Source organism: Macrotis lagotis, chromosome 1 (genome assembly GCF_037893015.1).
Source record: "Macrotis lagotis isolate mMagLag1 chromosome 1, bilby.v1.9.chrom.fasta, whole genome shotgun sequence".
NCBI classification, from domain to species: Eukaryota; Metazoa; Chordata; class Mammalia; order Peramelemorphia; family Peramelidae; genus Macrotis; species Macrotis lagotis.
Genome location: NC_133658.1, coordinates 654912114 through 654935013, shown reverse-complemented (window position 1 = coordinate 654935013; position 22900 = coordinate 654912114). Strand labels below are relative to the sequence as shown.

The following is a 22900-nucleotide window of genomic DNA, read 5'->3' as shown; positions in this document are numbered from 1 at the left end:
TATCAGTGGAAGAAAAAAAACAAAAACCTTGGTCCTACTTTCCAAACCAATGCTCCTTTTACTACCTGTTCTACTAACTGCACATTTTTCTGACTTCTTTGTCCAATTTTTAATTGGAAATTGTTTGTTGAGTTTTATTTATTTAAGGCAATGGGGTTAAGTGACTTGCCCAAGGACACACAGCTAGTTAATTATTAAGTGTTTCATACAGGATTTGAACTCAGGTCCTCCTGACTCTAGGGCCAGTATTCTATTCACTGCACAACCTAGTTGTCCCCTTTAATTAGAAATTGTATAAAGATATAGCTATAAACACAAACACATGCAAATATATCTCCCTGTTATGCAGTTGCTTTAGCTATGTCTGACTTTTCATGACTCCCATTTGGCATTTTCTTGACAAAGTTACTGGAGTGGTTTGACATTTACTTCACCAGCTTACTTTGCAGCTGAGAAAACTGAGACAAACAGGGTTAAGTAAATTGTTCGGGGTCACATAAGTAGTGAGGTAAGATTTGAACTCAGATCTTTCTGACTTCAAGTCTTGCTCTCTAGCCACTGAGCCATCTAGCTGTATGAATATTATGACTATATGTGAAATTAATGGATATTGAGGATACAAACCTATTTATCCTGGAAGCCAAAATTAAAAGTACATACAGATCAATCATATCCCATATAGGGTCAATTTATGGCACGATTTCACAGCAAAGGCTTAATGGAGTTAATGTTCTGATGACTTTTTCAGGGCTTGTCTTCAGCAAAAGACACCCAGTATCCTCAGTGACAGTGGTAGGAGGAATGAATGAATGAAAGGCATTTAAATACTTATTATGGAAGAGAGAGATTGGAACTTGATTTATTTCATTGGTATAGAGGCTCCCAGGAAGGAACTTACTCTACCAAAAATCTGGAGGGTATAAAACCTTAACTAAAACATTTCTAACTCCCAAGGAGCTTTCATCCTAATAAGTAGAAACAACACATAAGGGACTGATGACTGGTGAAGGGTGTTTTGGTGTGATACATCACAGAGATCATGCATGAAACCATAGGGAAATTAATATGCCCTTTCCAAAAGCAATACTAATATTTATTTGAGATGCGAAATGGGCATTTGGTGGTAGGGAGGATGGCAAGAAGATGGACAAAATAGATAACTGGATGCAGAACAGGCTATATATATATAGTGGGCTATTTGACTTATCACTAACAAAATAGGATGACTCAATTCTAAACTGAGTAGATTAAGTCTCTCAGTCCTCAGCACGGGGTATCTGGAGGACAGTTAGATGTTGCAGGGTAAGTACAGATGGCAATAAGATGATGAGGGAAGAATGGTAGATGAGAGCTACTCTGTTAGATTGGAAGAAAGAGAAGGAAAGGCATGAGGTCAAAAATAATATATTATTGAATCTAGATATATAAGATATGTTTAAAGATAAGGCTCAGAATGAAAAGTGTCAAATGTTCAGATTACTATATGCATTTAGATGGAAAATTTATAAAGTTTATCAATGAATATCTGTATCTGAGACCAACAGTACAGAGAGAGACAGTTGAACCAGAGGGTGAGAATGGACTAGACTGCCTTCAGGAAATTGCAAAACCACTTTAATAACCTAAACAAAGATCCATCTTTTTAATAAGAACATTCAACTAGGGTTGCTCTATGTCATAGACATGGAAGACAACAATCACTGAAGAATTAAAAGTGAATACAGAGGGCAATAAGGAGATGCATAGTGGGCCTGACCAAGCCATAGCATATAAACAATAAGGAGAGGGGCAGCTAGGTGGTGTAGTGAATAGAGCACCGGCCTTGGAGTCAGGAGTACCTGGGTTCAAATCTGACCTCAGACACTTAATTATTACCTAGCCGTGTGGCCTTGGGCAAGCCACTTAACCCCATTGCTTTGAAAAAAAAAATCTAAAAAAAAAAAACCCGATGAGGAACTTCTAAGAACAAGAATAAAAATATATCTAAAGAGAAGAAGGGTTGTTCACATGGTGAGGGCAAGAGATAATGAGCTCCAAGAATACTTCCTTGGTATGTTTTCATTATCTAGATAAAGCAAGGAAGGCTTCCTATATCTTAGGCAAACTCCTCTGGCAAACTTTAAGGAAGGATATGAACAATAGTGACACAGAATAGGCGGGCATTGATGAAAAGTGATTTCCATCAGCTTAATTGATGAGATCACACATGCAGATACAATCATAGGATCCTAGAATTTTCCAACAAGAGTATTAAAAGTCATTTAAATTAATGCCCCAATTTGAAAAATGAGAATATTAACATTCTGCAAGTTAACCTGCTGTAGTTCCTATAGCTGGCTAAGTGTATGTCTAACAATATAAAATATATAAATCCATTGAGATCCCATGCTTCATTGTTAAAATATGGAAGCTGCTCTTGACTTACATAAAAACACTTATAAAATATATGAAAAGACTCAGACAGACCAAGTTAAATGCCATGGTACATTAACAAACAAAAGAAAAGAGTAGCAAAGCCTGGTTATGTTCTCTGGCAGCTGTTAAGGCAAAAATTAATTCCTAAAAGAGGTTAGAACCTGCTGATCTTTAAGTGAGCTGCAAAATATGGAAAGGAACACACAGCATGCTAAGCCTATTAATGTACCTTAGAAAATTAAAAGAGGCATGCTACTGAAAATGTAATTCCTGGGAATCATTTACATTAGAACAATATTGTACCTATTTATGGTATAGAAATAGTAAACACTTCTAAATTTTCATATAAGTTACAGCTGGAAATAGAGATATCTACTTTAGATTCACAACAAATGCCAAAGGGGCTCAATTTAATATAAGAGGGACAGTTAGGTGGTTCAGTGGATAGAGCACTGACCCTGGAGTCAGAAGGACCTGAGTTCAAATCTAATCTCAGACTCTTAATACTTACTTAGCTGTGTGATCTTGGGCAAGTCAAATTTAATACAACAAAGAATTATTGAGTACCCTCTTGTCTAGGATTTTTATGTAAAAGGGGAAAGAAAAGAGAAAGGAAAAATATATCTTTATCATCCTAGAGAGTACAATCTAGTAAGAAAAGTAAGATATGTACACAAATATCTGTAATAAAAAATAAAAATACCATTACTTAACTTAAATAAGGGAAATAAAACAAAAAATGGGAGAGACTTATGAGGCAGTCTAGATTTCTAGCTTGGGGAATCAAATAAAACTTTACCTAATCTTTGTAGAACTTAAATTCTAATGAGAGAATAAGGCAGATTTACATATTTTTCTGGTACAAAGAAAAGTATAGGTATCAAAGACAAGTCTAAAGGGCAATGAGAAGCATGAAGAGGGAGACAATACTCTTAGATTGGTGGGGTAGGGTTGGGAGGGTTGTATCACTTCTCAACCAACAACTGAAGATTTCCTGATGCATACCAATAATGAAAAACAACCATATCAGTGTTGAATCAGAAATTAGGCCTAGATTCTATCTTTACCAAATAAATAGTCCTGTTCCTGAAAACTACCCTAGATTCTAAAATGCTAATAATTGAAAGGACAACTCTTAATTGAAAAGCAGTTTCTGAAGTTTAAAGACAAACCACACTTGTGGTTTTTATGATGGATTCTTTGAGAGGATTTAGTATTTTAGTATTCAGCATTTTCCCCAAAATAAAATATCAACTGCACAGACAGAACACTCAACTAATGCTATTGGAACAGTTAAGATGGTCCAAAACAATCTTTATCATCAAACCCTTGTGGAACAATCACTGTATATCCCTGGTAGAGTTTTAAATGTAACAAGAACAGAAGGTAGGAGAGGCAGTGCCAGTCTGTATTGGCCCAAGGCAAAACAAATGTTCAGTTACCTGTGGCAATTCTCTTTTAGAACTTTTCGATATCTCATTTAGCCAGTGATTGCAGCTCTTTGAGAAACACATCATTAAAAACTCAAGTGTGGTTTGTCTTCAAACTTCAAAAATGGTTGGCCAGTGGTTGTTTTCATTTAGATTCATCAGGAAACTTCTTTCAATTAAGAGTAATCCTTCTAAATGTTAGCAGTTCTAGAATTTAGAGTGGTTACCAGGAATAGGACTATTTACTTGGTAAAGGTAGAATTTGTCTTTTGTTTCTTTTTATATTCCTAGTGCACATGGTAGGTGCTTAATAGATGTGTACTGATTGATAACATTCCACCCTATTCCTTTCTCCCCCAGGTAGTTCTCCAAGTTGTAGACCTTTTAAAAATTTTCCCCTCCTCTCTTAAACAAAATGTAGATATTCCATTTCTCATTTCCTTAAGGCCCTCCTAGAGTCTAGTTCTAGCTCCATCTTTGATTAAGAAATTTCATTTCCCTAGACTATGTTCTCTCAGCTACATAATAAAGAAAAATTTCTCCTCCTCCTATCTTCATTCAGCTCACTAAGGATTTCTAAGTAAAACTCGGGGCCAGGAATGTTTGGAGTTTGTAGCATTATCATGAAAAGTCATGGTATCAATCTGTGTTCCATATTTTACAGAGCAGAACAAGTAGTGTTGGTGCTAAACTTGGTCAAATTACTGCTTGAGAGAAGAACTGAGATCCTTCCAGAACCCTGGCAGTCCTGAAGTCATGAAGATAGAATCATTGTCTATGTTAGACCTGATTGCTAAATAACAATCTATCAAATAATAAACATTTATTATGGGTCTCCTATGTGCCAGATACAATGATGATAATTCACATTTCTAAAGCACTTAAATGTTAGCAAATCTTTCAGATACATCTTATCTGAGCCTTCCAACATCCCTATGAGACATTTATTGAAGGTAATATTGATGCCATTTTATAGAGAATTCAAGGTCACAGAGCTAGAATCAGAAGTGAGATTTGAACTCAGATCTTCCAGACTTCAAATTCAGCAGCTCTTCAGCAAGGACGCTCCCTCTCGCCATAGAAACAAATGTTCAAGATCATGAAAGAGGTTGCCAAGTTCATTAGAGCTATCATATTGAGATTTTGGCACAATGAAGCAACCTCTAATTGGAGGTTCAGGGCATCTGTAGGATACATACTAAGAAAAAATACGCTTTCACACACAAAAAATGAACCAGTTAAGGCAAACAACTGGGTTTAAACAACAAATGCAAAAGATAAGACATATGGAAGACATATGACTAACCAGGATCATGGTGATTAAAAGAATGTCTTACTTGCAAAGCACTCAATAACATGTTTCTGGGTTGCTCACATGAGGAAAAGTGGGCACCCATGGGGAAAACAAAGCAGGTCATTTCATTCAATGCTTCTTATCAACAGAGGTACTGACCCAATGTCAAGGCAACCACCAGAAAATCATTAATGGAAATATTACTCAAGTATCAAAGAATGAGGTCATGCTTGTTTTTATTCTAGCAAACTGAAACATGCTACTTGCACAAGACCTTGAGATGTCAATGTTTTTTATGTAGACAGAGTAAATTATTTATAAAATTTCTGGTATGTATAATTATCCACATTTCACAGATGGGAAACAGATGCAAACAAGCAAAGCAACTAGACCAGAGCTGGGAAAGTCTCATGATACCAAGTTTATACAATTAATAATTTGCTGTGCCCTTGAGAAAAGTGGGGTCCACTAAAGTTTTTAAGATGTTATTAGTATACTATTCTAGGAGAGTTGTTATTGGTGGCAACCCACATTAGTAGAAGGGATTTCCATGCTGATGAAATCACAGATTCATAATATATTTGTGTCATCTATGTAACACCCAGGCAGCAAATGATTATAAGTACTCTGGGATGAATCCTTTAGGACCAGATTATCTGGTTAGAGCTTAGCAAACAACCTACTCAATAATCTGTCAAAATTTACTGAGGGTAACCACAAAAAAGAATGAAGAGGGGTTTTTTCCTATTTTTTTTCTCTGAACTTTATCTTCTGAATTGGGGAAAGCATGATAAATATTTGCCATCTGAACTCAGGTCTTGAATCTTTTAAGGTTCCTTCATCCTTAGTTTGCCCCCCCAATCTTCCTAAACTTATAAGCATCGTTTGGGAGTAGAGGGAAGGGGAAGGAAGAGCAGCTCAGTGGACAGTGTGCCAAAGCCTGGAGTAAGGAATATTCCTCCTCTTGAATTCACCTTAGACACTTTACTAGCTGTGTGATCCTGGGCAAGTAACTTAACTTTGCTTAGGTTCCTCATCTGTAATGTGATTTCATGGGTAATCCCCCTCTACCAATGTATAGCAGAACTTAATTTGCAGTTTATTATCTTAGGTAGCTGTATGGGGTACTGAGCCCTGACAGATTTCCCCAGGGTCACTCATCCATTACCAGAGAGGGATTTGAACCCAGGTCTCTCTCTGACTCCAGGGAGAGTTCCCTACCCATTAAGATATACTGCCTCCTTCTTAAGCTCAATTAAAATATATTCCCCTGTCCATAATCTATATTTCTACCTAAAAAGAACCAAATTTACTCAATTAGGGATTTATTCTATTTGGCATTATACTAATATTACACTGTTGTTTGGTCATTTCAGTTGTGTTCAATTCTTCATGATTTCTTTTTGGAGGATTTCTTGAAATTGATATTAAGGTGTGAAAATTTCTAAATTTTATTATGCCCTGTAAATAGTCAGTATCATTCAGCTCCGTCTCTGAAAAAACTGTTGCCCTAGCAACAACTAACATTTCCCCTTCTGTCTTCAACACATGCCCCCATAGGCATATGATATTTTTTGTGGCATCTCTCCTTTGGTTGGTTGATAGATTCATTCTGCAAAATTCCTACCTGCTACTATTGCTCCTATGTCCTAGATGTTCATTTTAACCAGATTTTGCCTCTATAAAAAATTAGGGCTGATGATAGGGGAGATAATATTTGAGTTACCTTGGGTCTGATATCCTATTATGGATGCCCCCGAGTCAAAGAAATGTTATTTATACAAAGGATGATTTTCAATCTCCACTGACAACTGAAGAGGAATAAATGGGTTTAAGATGCAGCATGGGGGGAATCTGAGTGAAAGAAATATTTCAAGGCCTTGGATATTAAGCTGGAGCAGATCTACTATGTTAACTAGGCTATGTTAAGTACAGCATTTTTTTTTTGCTTTCTGGAGAGAATAAATTTCATCCCAGGCTTCCACAGAGCTATGGACTGCTTGCCTTCTTTAAGTGAAAAAGATGGTTCTAAATTTGCCTTTTTCCATCAAATGTGATTTTTCAGCCAAATGATGTTCTCTGGCCACTCTCAATCATATTATTCCTCACACTAATTCACTTTCTGCCTCAGCTGAAGGTGGAATTTATTTGCCTAAAGCAGATTTTTCTTTTGGTGGTAGTGAGTGGTAGGGGAGTGAGGAGAGAAAGAAGCAGAGAAAGAGAACAAAGAAGCTAATAGATGTGAGTAAAAAAGAATCATTAATTTTCATAAACCAATGAAAAATTTCACTGCTTGCAATAAGGCTTTTTTTTAACTTGTTCTCAATCTACAAGAAGCAGACTTTGCCAAGTCCAAGTATTTAAATGGCCTTTTGGACAGTATTTTAATGTGAAATTACAGTTTAAATTTCACACTCTGAGCATCAATTAAGATTTTATGATAATAGGCAAGTTCAATGAAAAATTCAGCTTTTAAGAAAATTCATAATAATTCAATGATGCTAATCTTGGTGGGATTCTGAAACTGTACCTACCTAATGACTGCAATGACTACTTCTGGCTAATGAATATTAAAAGAATCAGTACAAATTTAAATAAGCATGTATGGAAAGCTGTTATTATTTCAAGCAAAATGAAAGCAGATGGGAGAGACTGACACACATTTATTCAGCTATGTGTCTGCCTTACATTTAATCTTTTATGAATGGCTGGTCACAGATGGTGACGGAATTCAGGAATGTAGTTTAGCTGCAGCAACCACTTCATCCCTTTTTGCTCTAATGTATTATGTCACTTACTATTTTGCAGCCCTTCCCATTTGGCAGGCAATACAAAATGTCACTGGAAGGGAAAGAGGCCATACAGAAAAAAATAAGGTATTTCTTTATCAAACCAAGTCAAAGGATCTTCCTTTTTCATTAATAACCTATCAATTACTCTATAACCCTCACAAAATCCAATTCATTTCAGATTTGGCATGCTTTCTCACATTCATACAAATGACAGGATGATGAAATGAAGACAAACTCAGAGGAGATAAATGGATTACACTGATTTCTGGCAGTGATTCTCTCATCTCACCACAAGACACAGAAATAGATATGGATTATGCAAGAGCAAACAAGAAAAGGCATTGATACAAATAGCTTTTTCTATGAAACCTTGAAGTGGACCCAGCTTCATAAAATTCTGACACTGAACTTGCAATCAACTGGAATATCATTTCCAGATTTTGTGCCTAATATTCAGATGAGCTGAGTAATAATCCTGAAGGGCTTCTACCTCCATCTTCAGTCTCTCCTGAATATGAATCCCATCCAGTCCAAAACTTAGAAGCATAAGCACTTATACGCAAAACCCATGCCTTACTGAATCAAGGAAGAACATTTCTTTCATTTACCAAGGGTACAAATACATTCTCTGAAATGACTTGTGAAAGTTAAAATTATTTGTGACATTTCCCCTAATTTAACTACAATATGAATAATGGAAGATTTTACCTCTGTATTTTTTAAAGACAAGATTTATACATCATACTTTATTTTCATCAAATATTGTGTCAAATCAGCTCAATTGCTCAATGCTTACTACAATATTTATACCAATTTCCGTTTGACATGTTCATCTATGAAATGTTACGACATACATAGGAGCAAACAGAAAAAAAAATATGTGAAGTACAACACTTCATAAACATAGAAAGATTGTTTCAGTAAAAAAGAACAGCTCTTTGTTGGACATCTGGTTTAAAAATTTTACTAGAGAGTAAAACTACCAGCACTCAAGTCCAAGAATTTCCATCGAATTTTCCTTTCTAGGAACATAGGAGTAAATAGCATTTGTCAGTGGTTGGATCCCTAATAAAAATCAATAGTGCAAATCAGCATTATATCTTTGCCTTCTCATTTCAGTTACTGAAGTTATGTAAGAAAATACTATTTTGGGGGATGGCTAGGTGGCAGTGGATAGAGCACCAGTCCTGGAGTCAGAAGTACCTGAGTTCAAATCCGACCTCAGACACTTAATAATTACCTAGTTGTGTGGCCTTGGGCAAGCCACTTAACCCCATTTGCCATGAAAAAATTAAAAAAAAATACTATTTTTGCAAACCCATTTGATTATGCTATCAGAGTTATTTGGAATTATTCAATTACCTTGCTAATAACAAAGTCATCTAGATGTTTACCTTTTCTTTTTATCTGTTGAACTGCATCTTTCCCCAGGAATCAAATTACATTCTAGATTGTATGGGACACTAAGTCTTATGGGCTACTTTCCTGATTAGTGTTCAGTAAATGTCAAGTGAGATAATATTACCTTGACCATTTATGGGTCTCCAGGTTAGCATTTTTCTAGTCCCACACTTAATTTAAAAATTATTAACACAACTAGGTTTGGGGGGGGATCACCTTTTACACTTAATGATACAAATAGAAAAGTGTTTATCATGAAATAAATTTTTATGAGTGTTCTGACCCAGGATAGACTTGGGTTGTTGTTCAGTCATTGCTTCAGGTGTGGTTGACTCTTCATGACCTAATTTGAGGTTTTCTTGGCAGAGATATGGGAATGACTGCCATTTTTTTCTCCAGTTCATATTACAGATAAGGAACTGAGGTGAATAGGACTAAGTGACTTGCCCAGGGTCACACAGTACATGTCTGAGGCCAGATTTCAACTTTGGAAGAGGAGTCATCCTAATTCCAGGCCTGGCACTCTATCCAAACTTGGGTTACTTGAATACAAAGAAAGATATATCCTAGGAACCTAAAACCATAACACTGGACTGTTTATGATACATACCCAGAATAATGCCCAAAAACCCAAAGCAAAGTTAACATTTAATAAGTTAATAATAATCAACTATACATACATATATATATATATATACGTATGTATAAAACATTATATAACCCTAATCCTGTCACAAACACCTATAATAATAATCACAACTACTGATTGCAAGTTTTAAAGTTTTAAAATATATAAAATTTCAAGCCTATATTACAGTCACTTCATTAGAATCACTACAATTCTCCTAAGAGAAAAATTCACAAACATTATCAAAAGTACATTATTAAAGGAATGTTTATAGGGAGATTAAAGGATCATAGATCTATAACTGCAAGTTCCTTTAGCCATCCTAAATTATAGCTCAGGTTGTACTAAGCTTATAACCAATGCTATGCTATAATATCATGATGTTATAAAGCCAACAGGGCATAATAACAGAGTCAAGAAAAAAAAGAGAGGTTTTCCCTAATTCTGAACTATTCTGAGCAAATAAAATCTTTTATGCATATGACGAGCCCTCAGGAAGTTCTCAAGAACTCCTATTCCCTTTGTCATTTGTGTGTTCTTCTCCAAGCTAACCCATCCCCCAGGCCTTCAGCCAGCCTTCATTTGAGATGATCTCAAATTCATCATCTTTGCCCTCATTTGGATGTTCCCAGCTTGTCAATGTCCTTTCTAAAATAACTGAACTCAATACTATAGATGTGTTCTTACCAAGGCAGAATACAGGGGGATTATTATCACTTGAAGTACTGTCTATTTTAATGCAATCCAACATTTAATTAACTTTTGGGGGAAACCCCCAGCATTTTGATACATACTGAACTTGTAGTTCACTTAAAATCCCCAGAACTTTTTCAAGTGAACTGTTTTCTAGACACATCTCCATCTTAAACCTGTGAAGTTGAAGCTTTTTGTCACCTTTTCTTATTTTATTTTTTCCAATTAGATGTAAAGATAGTTTTTCAATGTTTATGTTTTGCAAGATTTTGAGTTCCATGTTTTTTCCTCCCTTTCTATTTTCCCTCCCCCCCCTTATAGGAGCAAGTAATCTAATATAGGTTATACATGTACAACTCTGTTTATCATATATCCATATCAGTCATGTTAAAAAAGAATCAGAATAAAAGGGGGAAAAAACCATGAGAAGGAAAATAACCATAGAACAAATTTTTAAAAAGTGAAAATGCCATTCTTTGGTTTACATTCTGAGTACATTGTTCTTTCTCTGGATGGACATTTTTTTTTAGGTTTTTGCAAGGCAATGGGGTTAAGTGGATTGCCCCAAGGCCACACAGCTAGGTAATTATTAAGTGTCTGAGACAGGATTTGAACCCAGGTACTCCTGACTCCAGGGCCAGTGCTTTATCCACTATGCCACCTAGCTGCCCCTGGATGGATATTTTCTATCACAAATCTTTTAGATTATCTTTGATCATTGTACTGCTAGGAAGAGCCAAGTCTATCATAGCTGATGATCACACAAGGTTACTGTTAATATGTACAATGTCCTCCTGGTTCTGCTAATTTCACTCAACAACAGTTCTTACAAGTCTTTTCAGGCTTTTCTGAGGTCTTCCTGCTCATAATTTCTTGCAGAACAATAGTATTCCATTCCATTCCATTCATATACCTTAATTTGTTCAGTCATTCCTCAGCTGATGCACATTCCCTCAATTTCCAATTCCCTGCCAGTATAAAAAGAACTGCTATAAATATTGTTATACATTTGGCTTCTCTTCCCTTTTTTTTTCACTTTATGGCATTGTTGGATTAAAGCACTTGCACAGTTACATAGCCCTTTGGGCATAATTCCAAATTGGTCCCCAGAATAGTTGGATCACCTCATTAATGTCCCAGTTTTCACATTTCCTCCAACATTTATCGTTTTCATTCTTTTGTCATATTAGCAATCTGATAGGTGGGGGAACAGTATCTCAAAGTTGTTTATATTTGCATTTCTCTAATCAATAATGATTTAGCACTGATTATTGGTTTTTTGTTTGGAGAAAATGCTAATAATAATAATAATAAAGTGTAATATGCATATTTTTTCCTCAAGAGGGCTGTTTATTAAACATTTACCAGTGTACTACTGCATCAAACCATTGAGTATTCTTTTGGACCAGCCATTTAATAGGTTCTGATTCTTTTAGTGATACCCTTGTCTAACCCACTTCTCTCCATCATTTTCACATAATAGCCCAAGAGGCTTTGGGAAATATTTAAATAAATTATATTTACTCCTTAGATTTACCAATCTAATAATCCTACCCAAAAAGGGGGTATATAATAGCCTAAATCAATGAGAAATTATAACTTTTTACAAAATCCCTATGATGATATTATTCTTTTTTTTGTCACGTTTTTGCAAGGCAAATGGGGTTAAGGGGATGATATTATTCTTTGTGTGATTCTAAAAAATTCTACCTACAAGTATTATTTGACCTGTTTTTGGTGGAGCCATATTAACTCCTTATAATGATGCAATCTTTTCTTTTTGTACGCTTTTAATAAAAAATTCTAGATTCTTGCCAGGAACCAATGCCAAGCTCACTAACCTTGTCAAACAGAAGAGGAATTACACTTATTTTGCTGTCCTCAGGGAACACTGGGCAGCAACAAATCTAACAAGAAGAATTTACATGGAGGCAAAATGGAGTTTAATATAAGGAATAACTGCCTAACAACTAGAACTATCCAGAAATAAAAGTTATCCAAGTTAGTGATCTATCAGTTATTGGAGATGCTCAAGCAGACACTGGATGATCATTTGTAGGGGATTGTATAGAAAATATTCTGTTAGAAAGTATACTAAATGGCTTTTATCAATCTAAGGACTATGGAGATGGCAAGTTTCTTTTAGATATGAGGTCTTCTGTGTTTCTAAGGTTATACCAAATGATCAGAATATGATGAAAATATTCCTTGAGATCATTAAACTACTCTTACTCTGACTATATAATCCTTATTTCAATTTAGTTTCCCACATAAGTACTACTGGAACCAGTAGCCTAGACAATTCTGATCCACTAGTTATATTTTTCAATGTAAAAGAATATGTAATTTTGGTTTATCAATCAGTCTTTTATGAGTTTGTTTTGTATGCATCCCCCCCAGGGTCCATTTATACCCATGGGAGCTAAAAAACCGAGTACCAGACCTCTAATTACAAGGATCCTGCCAAGCTACATCTACTCCATAAGGAGCACCTTGAAGCAGTCATTCAGTCTTATCATACTATGCTTCTTGCACAGTTCTGGGCCCATTAGAGGAGCTCAAAAAATATTATTTATTTTCCATAATTTTTAAAAAAATTTATATGCACATGTATTTCAGAATATATAAAAATGGAATATACCTTATGCTAGAAATTTTTTGTATGAATTATCTTGGTTTGGGTATGACCAACTGGCTGGCAAGCAAGTATCCTCAAGGACAGAGGTAAATCTAGGCCCGAGTGAGCCCAAGATAAATCACTGCTTTTCTTGTAAAATATTGAATGTGCTGCACTCTATTTCAATCACCCATTCAAAGTTCAGTAGATAAATATATATCCATTCTACAATGATTAAGTTGAATGGTTTGATACAATAGAAATTGACAGCATAGAAGGTTCATATGATAATAAGATTTGTGAAATGTCATACTTTATCAACAAAGAACTAGGGAAGAATGACTACCCTGATTGTCTTGAACGTCACAGATCTTAAGAAATGTGTAGTTTTGGAAATTAACCAACAAGGTAATTCTTCCACACCCATAAATTGTTGCAAATAGGTAGAAAGTTGAATGAACATAAAGGTGAAGGGGAGGAGTGGAGAGAAAAGACAAATTTAAGGTTTCAGATGAAAAGGAATATCAGCAAATGCCAGAAGAAGGTACGGTTTTTCAAGTCATAGTCAAAATTTTGTGACAATTTCACTCAGTCTTGGGTTCCAGATGGCTTTTAAGGAACGAGTGGAGGGTGACTAGGTGGCAGAGTGGACAGAGCACCCTGCCCTGGAATCAGGAGTACCCGAGTTCAAAATCCGACCTCAGACACTTAATAATTACCTAGCTGTGTGGCCTTGGGCAAGCCACTTAACCCCATTGCCTTGCAAAAACTAAAACAAACAAAAAAACCCAAAAGAAAAGAGTGGAGCTAGGTCACATTTGATTGACACGACCACCTGCCAGTGGAACAGGTTTATCCCTTCATTCTCCTGAGCAGGAGCAGTTATGTCATAGCTGGTGAGTCACTGGAGGCTCAAAGATTTAAAACATATTTCCTTTTTTGTTTGGTAGTATGAATATAATTCTCAGTTGCATCAACCTTGTGACAAAAATGATATTTTTCTTGCAAGAAAAATCCTGCAAAGCTTTCATCCCAAAATATACTCTTTCCTCTCCAGCTACCAAATGTCTCAGGGTTAAATATGAAGAAAATTGCTTCTTCCATAGCAGAAAGACTCCTGGTATTTAATTCTGTGATTTTTTTTCCCCACAGCTACAGCTGTGGAATGTTTTTTTTTTTAACAGTAAATAAACTTTAAGTATTATCAGGATGCCTTTCTAAGGAACTACTATGATTACTTTTCTGTCTTCCCTTTGAATGTATCATTTCTGGCAAAAGTCATGATAAGTAGTATTCTTGTACTAGCTTAGAGATTTAGAAAGACTTTTTGTTCTTAGAATGACTTTTGAAAAGGTAAGGAGATGTATTCTGATTTACTGGATAGAGTTTAAATTGATCTAGTGATAATTGTTGGGAAGTAAAAGTTAGGAATCTTTCTAACTTTTTTCTGTATGAAAGAGACTGATAACTTGGTTCTGGTGACTCCAATTCTCTTGATTCTTTTAATCCTGGGTGCCATTTTAAAGTCTATATTTTTCATGCTGCTCCTTCAAGTAAATTAAAAAACTAAACAATTACCAATTGTGCACAGAATACAAAATACACCAAGTTCTAGGAAAGAAGATAGTTTAGATAAGCTAATCTTTACCTTTGTGGAACTTAATTCTCTAGTAGTGGAACTTAATTTTCTAGTAGGGTAATATTATTAATATGTACACAAATAATAAAAATACAAAATAAAAATGATCCCATTTATAGATGATTCTTCCAGAATACTACAAAGGGTCCTTGGTAAAATCTCTTGTGAAGCTGATTGATTTATAAAGTTCAGTGAACTGAAGTACTGCAGACATTTGGCTCTATATCATGCTACAGAAGATCAGGAGTGTCTTTTTCAGGAAAAAATGGTAGAAAGAAGAAAGATAATGGCTAGTCATAAATGGGAAAAGAGGCAGGTGGGTGGGACAGTAGATAGAATACTGGACCAGCAATGAGAAAAATCTGACTTCAATTCTGGTCTTGGATACTTACAAGCCATGTAACTTCTGTTTGCCACAGTTTCTTTCTGCAAAATAGGGATAATCTACCTCTCAGGGCTGTTGTTGGGGGCAAAAAAGTGTGGGGGGGGATTTTTCGAACTCTTTAAAAATTTTAAAGTGCTGTATAAATACAAGTTGTGGTGATGATAATGGTGATGATGATGATGATGATGATAGCATGATTGTAATGCAGATAAAACCTATTTAGGCTATTGTAGGGAGGATGAAATGTGCTTTATCTTCCTCACCTCTCACTGGTTTATCACATAGTTCTTAAGGTCAAGTCATTGCCTCTTAGGAATCTATGACTCTCGCTTCATAGACAACTACTTAAGAGCATTCTAAATTCCATGAAGGTAGAGACTGTGTTTTTCTTAAATTCTTAATTTCCCTCTTTAATTCTTAATCTGCTAAGTACAGTAAGTACTTAATAAGTGGTATCTGATTTTTAATCTAAGGTGATAGAAGCCATGAGATTCTGTAAAAATAAAATATCCAAAAGAAGAAGCAAGTGTGAATTGGCGAACTGTTAAAACCAAAAAACTACTGCCTAAGAAGACTTTTTTTTCATTACTAGCACTGGGAAAGTTGATGACAGTTCTAATGGCAATGTCTGTAATTCTGGACTAGCTCACTGCAACTGAGAGAACAGAAGTAGCTGGCACTTACATGTTATTATAGTTCATACAACACATTGTCAACAACAATCCTAAGGGCTGAGGATTTGTAGAGACTCTGAAAATATATATGAGGTAGATGCCCATCTAGGGCTACACACTGTATAAATGTATTAAGATTAGAACCCAGGCATCCCCTAATTAAAGTGGTAGGGCTCTTATGGTCCTCAAAATGAATTGCAGTTTATAAATAGATGGATTTTCAGTTTCTGAGTAGTTCTATCTATGAAATATTTAATGGAATTTTATTAGGCATTATACTAACTCTAAAGAATAAAGACTCTTTCAAAATTATGGAAGACTTTCAAGATTCAGACATTTCACTTTCACTTTTTTATAAATCCAGTATGCATGAATAGTGTAAACCAGTAGCTGCTCAAATGTGATGGCATGTACTGAGTTAAAGTGATCTTGTTAAGAGCTGGGCTAGATAAAATAAGGGTCAAATAATTAAACATTCTATCAGAATTATAACCACCTTTTATTTTATTCCTTTGTAGACTATGTAAACAGTGGTTTATTCATATAAGTAATAATCTGGAATTTTAATCTTGGGTTTCCCTGTTGTCATTTGGTCTCTTGATTGTCTCCTTCCATTATTAATATATACTTGGACAAGACAAGATCCCTAGGGAAGTGGCTAAGTGGAGAAAACTTGATATCAACCTAAGCAAAAGTAAAACCTGACTTAGTTACAGAAAAAAACCCAACCCAACATATATTTTATATTCTAAAATTATATGATTTTTAGATCATCCATATTTCTTCCTTTCAGGAGTTGTCTACAATGATCTAGTTATACCAATGAGCTTCCACAGGTCTTCTCTGTATGTCCCTTTGTATATTCTAGAGGTCTTGCCTATTATAAGTGCACTTTGCCAAGATCCATCCATTTTACATAAAAAAGATATCTCTAATAATTAAATACAGCTCTAAAAAACAGATAGAACTTTTATCTGAATAACTTATTTCTCCTTCATTTATATAATATAGCTTCAGACTTCTATTGTCTTCTGTAACTTTCTTCAAAATATTTTCTTTAAACTATACTCTCATCCTCCCATTCTCCTACTGTCAGTCTCTTGATCTCTCATGATAAGACTTGATGGATAGCCTTTAAAATCTTCTGACCCAGTAATAAGATTCCTTGTCATTTTCTCCTAAACCCCAAACCATCCAACTCAGAGTCTACTACTTATCTGTAATACAGGCAATTTTACTCTATAATTATATGTAAAATATATTGTGAATATATATGCCAGTTATATCATGTATATAATTATGGTATGTATATGAAATCTAATATATATATATATATATATATATATATATATATAACTCATCATTAATTATATAACAGTACATATGCTATTTACTAAAATGTTTTTACAACATGGTATAAGATCTATGAATATATATATATATATTGAAGGGGATATCATTACAGAGATAGTGTTAGATAGAGTGAAGGGCAAAAAAGAAAAAAAGATGGGTCAGACTTAAGTCTCACTCCTGGTACTTATCCTACACCTACTTACTAAAAAAAAATTCCCAACTATCACAAAGGAATTCACTCCATTAGATGTTCCTAAAACATCATGTACTCAGGATTAAGGAAGATAGAGCTCAATGTATCTAAAGCAATAAAGTCAACAACCTTTAGGTTAACAGTTTTAGTTTTTGTAATTATGATAATTCCTACTTATACTGTGGTTTAAGATTTACAATGTCCATGATGGAATCAAAATTAATTTTTCACATATGATTGTCACTTAACAGCTCATATTTATTATAAAGGTATAATGATTTATTTTATTTTATTTATTTTAAATTTTGCTTCTATATTTTCCAAGAAATTAATGAATCAGTCCTTCTTAGCTCTGTCAGGTACAAAATTCACATATAGGTCAGTATATACGATTGATTTGACTTTGTCTCATTGCAGATCTTCACACAAAGGCCTTACTGAAAAACAGTTCTATGACGAAGTTATATATTGAACATACTTTGCTATAAACCATCAACAAAGCTCTTTTTGGAAATTTCCAAACTGTGCTGGCACCACTCTACCCCATGATCCCTCACCACTTCCATCCAGGATCTCCAGACTCTGGGCTCTGTCTGAAAGCTGAATCACTTGCCTTTTTATGTATTCTGACCATTTCTAGATCATACTGCCTTTTATGTATCTCTCTTATGTTCTTTTATGTATCATTTTCCCTTGCTTGTCTTCATATCCCAAGCCCTCATTATATATATAGTATGTGCCATATAGCAAGTGCTTCATTCAACTATCAAACAAATATATATTGACTTCAAAATTCTGGTTCAAAAACTCTGAGCTTTTATTTAAAGTCTTCCATAATAATGCATAAGATTTGAATTTCCATGTACTCTTCTACTCATCCTCAAAGTTCTCATTGTATAGATGAGGATAACATCCCACATAGATGGCCATCTCACCTCAGCCTGAAGATCTCCAAGGAGAGAGTACCCATTAACTTCTCCAGTAGCCCCTCTAAATGACTTCCTTTTTTTTTTCAGAAAATGCTTATTGGACACAATTTCAATTCATTTCTGGCCTGAGTGGTAATATGTTGAAATTCTTTGTAACTTTTTTGGCCATCTTTTTGCAAAGCTGAGGACCTAAAAATAATATTATCAATGAAAAAAAGCTCTTTCAGAGTCTCACAAACAAGTAGTCATATACTGGATATGCTAATATACTACTGACATCTCCCTATCTCTTTCTTGTTGTCCCTGAGCTCTGACTTAGTTGTTATCTCATCTAGCTAGCCTAGATATCCTATTTGTTCCATATTTGCCAGGTGATGACTATGTAATTAAGTGTAATGAACATTAAGTATATGCTCTTATACATATTCCTACTCTTCCATTCTGAGACAAACATTGCATTTAATATTTCATGTAGTTATTCAGAACCAATATCACTTGACAGGTGCCCAGAACTTAAGAGAAAATCCTCACATTAAAAACATTGCTTTTATCCAAGGAATCTCAAAAAGTCACATTGGATATGAGATCGATCTCTTGTATAACTGAGTAAATAAGAAAATGGAATGGAAAGTGAAAGAGAAATAGAGGAAGGAAGCAAAAGATAAAACTGTTTACAAAGATAAAAATGTTTAAACACTCTTGATTTTCTCTTTGCTATCTGTGCAACTGTTATGGCACTTCTATTTGTTCCATTTCAATAACATGGCATAAATACCATTATATTCATTGCCATTTCATTAATGTTATGAAGAAAAAAAAGTGTAATTCTTTGTAAACTCAACACACACACACACACACACACACACACACACACACACAGAAATTCTAATTAGGGATTCATTTCCTACACTTCCTCTCTTTGCTTACCAAACAAGTATAGCAGACATGAAAAAGGGATGATTAGTGAGAGGTGAGAAAATAAGATCTATTCTCCTTCAAGGATTCCCTTCTCAAATTTAATCTTATCTACATAGTACAAAGGGCTCATTAGCCAAGTCTCTCCACTTCCAAGTTCTTTTTTTTTATTTAGAATGTAAAAAATATCTATTTTTAATGTAGCAAAAATACTGGGTATACAAGAACAATATTTCCTCTAAATAACTAAATCTGAGTAGACCACATGAGTTTGCTATCAGAAAACTATGAAGACCAAGTTTATATTGTTCAGAGTTCAATGTCATAATCAAATAAAGTATAAAAAAATCAACCTGATACATTTAATAATATGCATTATTGCTCTTGTGGCAAAAATAGCAGGAGAAATATGGAGATTCAAAAGACAGACTTCACATTTGTCCCAATCTCATTTTTTTAATTCCCATACAGTTTCAAGAGGCAAAACTCTTATAACTATCCTTGTGGGAGGCTCCTTTCCTCTCTCTTTTTTCCTCTAGGGACAGCTGTATGATCAAGTAGTGATGCTTATCTCTTACCTAAAAATATCTCCTTTATATCTATGGAATTCCAACAATGAGATTTGAATATTCATGGAAGGAGAAGAAAGGCAGAAAGGGGGGAAAGTTAGAGTGAGAAGAGCTTTAAGATATTCATATCAACAAGCTGCTTCCATGACAAATACAAAGACATAGACCTGGTTTTAGGTGTTAGTAGGGATGTTTATGCCTGAACAATCAGTCACAAATAGCGGTAATTGTGCTCACAAAAGAGTTTAGGGAGTATTTCATCCTACAATAAATGCAGTTTTTGAATTAAAGAAAATAAATGAAAATTCAAATTCCTCAATTTTGCCCCATACCTCTTCATTCTTTGTTCTAAACAGCTGAGTAACCCATTCCCCACCCCACCCCAAATGCCCACAGTTCAGGCATCTCTGACGACAACTAGGTTCTTTTTAATTGGCAGTACAGAATAAGATCATGAAGCTCTCTACTCAATTTTTTTTTCAGGGCCTTATAATTGCCATAAATAACCACCTCTTTCTAACATACAAGACAAGGGTAGCCAAGTGTTGATCTAATCAGAGGGATAATTTCATCATCAGGCAAGACTCCTTGTGAAACTCTGGGTTAACAGAAAACCTTTTCATCGGATGACAAAAATGTCATATAAATGCCTCCTCCTTCAGAATGAAAGTAGATATTAAAGCAGGTATTATTGGCAAATTACTCTTTAAAAATTACCAGGCTCTGGAATTCAAAGGTATTGGCAGGACTAACAGCTTTAAAAATGAAAACAACTGCCCTTTAAATCCTACTTATTAAAATTATTGCATTTAACAATGAGGATGTTATATTTAGTTAAATGCATTTAGTTAAAAACTTATTTTCAAATAGAAAAACCTTTGTTTTGTGATTATATTTTGGCAAATGTGTTTATCCCTTAATACACTGTGGAATATAGTTTGCATGGGTTGCTTTCCTTTTTTAAGGAAAGTTTGATTTTTATCAAAAATATATTCTGCCAGGTGTTTCTCCTATATTTTCACATATGCTAATGGTGCTACACCAAATAATAAGTCAACTTGATCATTCAAATTTTAGGGGAGAGGAGCAACAACACCTGCCCTGATTCTTGACCATGTGGTCAGATTTCAGGGTGTGTAATCTGATATTCAGGGTAAAAGACTTCATCTAGAAATGAATGTCATTACAATGTTTAAATGAGGTTTTTCAAAAGAGCTCTGCTATTTTCCCTTTTTTTCTACAGAGCTACAGTGAGACTAAAGAAGGAAAATGAACATTAGACCATAGTATCATTTCCAAATTCAGTGCAGACAGGCATACCATACCATACCATACCATAAAGAAGAATTGGGGATTCTTCATGAATGGTCAGATGAACCAAAAAACTAAATGAATGGAATATGAGCGATAATGTTTCTTACCCCCAAGAGTATGGCCTTTAAGAGGACAGGTTTATCAAATTAGACATTTTTCCCACAGTAGTCCTTTGGTACTTATAATATGTTGCTTTAGTAAAAATGGCATTCAGTACCATTTAAACTGAGCTGATACTTCAAGCTTGTCAAAAAAGCTGTTAATTGGCCTGGGTAACAGAAAAAAGATTTGCTTGATTTAGATGTTTAAAAAAAAAGAATGTATCTGTATTCTTCACCAATTCTTCAAAAGATTATGAAATTGATTAAATTCAAGCATTTTCTTTTATTTAAATGAAAATTATTATTGGAATTAAAAACAACTCTGAGTAAAGCAAGAAGATGAATCTCAAATTACCCAGTTAGAAATGATTCCATGACCCTGATCCATATTAAGAGTCTTAATTAATCCTTGCTGACTGATTGACATCATCTCTTAGGCAGAAGGTTCCAAACATTTTATACAGCTGTTACCAGGAATGAGTTTGAAGAGGGACAGACATCCATATGGTACTTTTGAATGACAGGAACCCAAGCGGTTAGTTACTAACTTCAAAACAGAGAATCATATTCTGAGATTCCCATAAGCCTAATGCTTTTCAAAAAACCAAATGACTTTCCCAAGGTCACAAAACTATAATTATTAAGTGTCAGAGGCCATATTTGAACTCAGGACCTCCTGACTCCACTTAGCTGCACCTGTTTCCCTATTCATAATAGCCATACAAAGCTTATAATTGAATAAAGGACCTAAGGCATGTATACAAACAGTTATAAGGTAGAATATGAGAGGTAGGTATCAAATTCTGTGGAAGTTGTGTGGAGTCAGCATGTAATCTGGCAGCAAAAGGAATGATAAGAATTGTTTAGATAAGAACTATGAGAACTATTAGGGTATGCTAGACAGAGAAAAAGGAGCAAAGGAATGGAGAAAGAAGAAGATCCAGGAACTGGTCAGGGATTGGAATGAGCTACTGTTTGGCTAGAGTTGAATGTGGGAAAGGAAGTAATGCAAAATAAGACTAGAAAGGTAAATTCAGACCAAGTGGTAGAATGTCAACTCAAGAAATTTTAACTTTATTTGGTAGGCAATGGAAAAATCATTATAAGTTTCAGTGGGAAGGGAAGTTTTCATATTATTATAAGTATACTTTAGTAAAAATTAATTTGGCAACAGTGAATAAGATAGACTGACTTTGGAGGGAGGGCAGCAGGACCAGTAAATATTATGACAAAAGGTGAAGGATATCATGGGAAATATAGGTCATATGAAAAAAACCGATACATGAAAAAATTATTTTTAGAAAAAGACTATCACATAGCTCATGTGCTATGTCCTACTTGAGATACTGATTCAAATTCAGCCATCCACATGGTAGGAGGATGGGGATAGTGGAAACCATAAAAATGGAAGAACTTATGACAAAAGAGCAGAGACAGAAGAGATGGTGGTATGTCAACATTTAAAGGGTAGGAGGAAGAAGAGCCAGTGAAGGAGATAAATAATAAAGGGTACCATAGCATATGGAAGGTGGGAGAGGAAGGAAAGACACCAGGAGAG

The 22900-nt window shown here is 34.8% G+C and overlaps 1 protein-coding gene across 10 annotated transcripts in view; it reads right to left on the bottom strand.

Annotated features, from left to right (window-relative positions):
- ANKRD44 (ankyrin repeat domain 44) overlaps positions 1-22900 on the bottom strand; it is a 367960-nt gene that overhangs the window by 85284 nt on the left and 259776 nt on the right. The window lies entirely within an intron of this gene.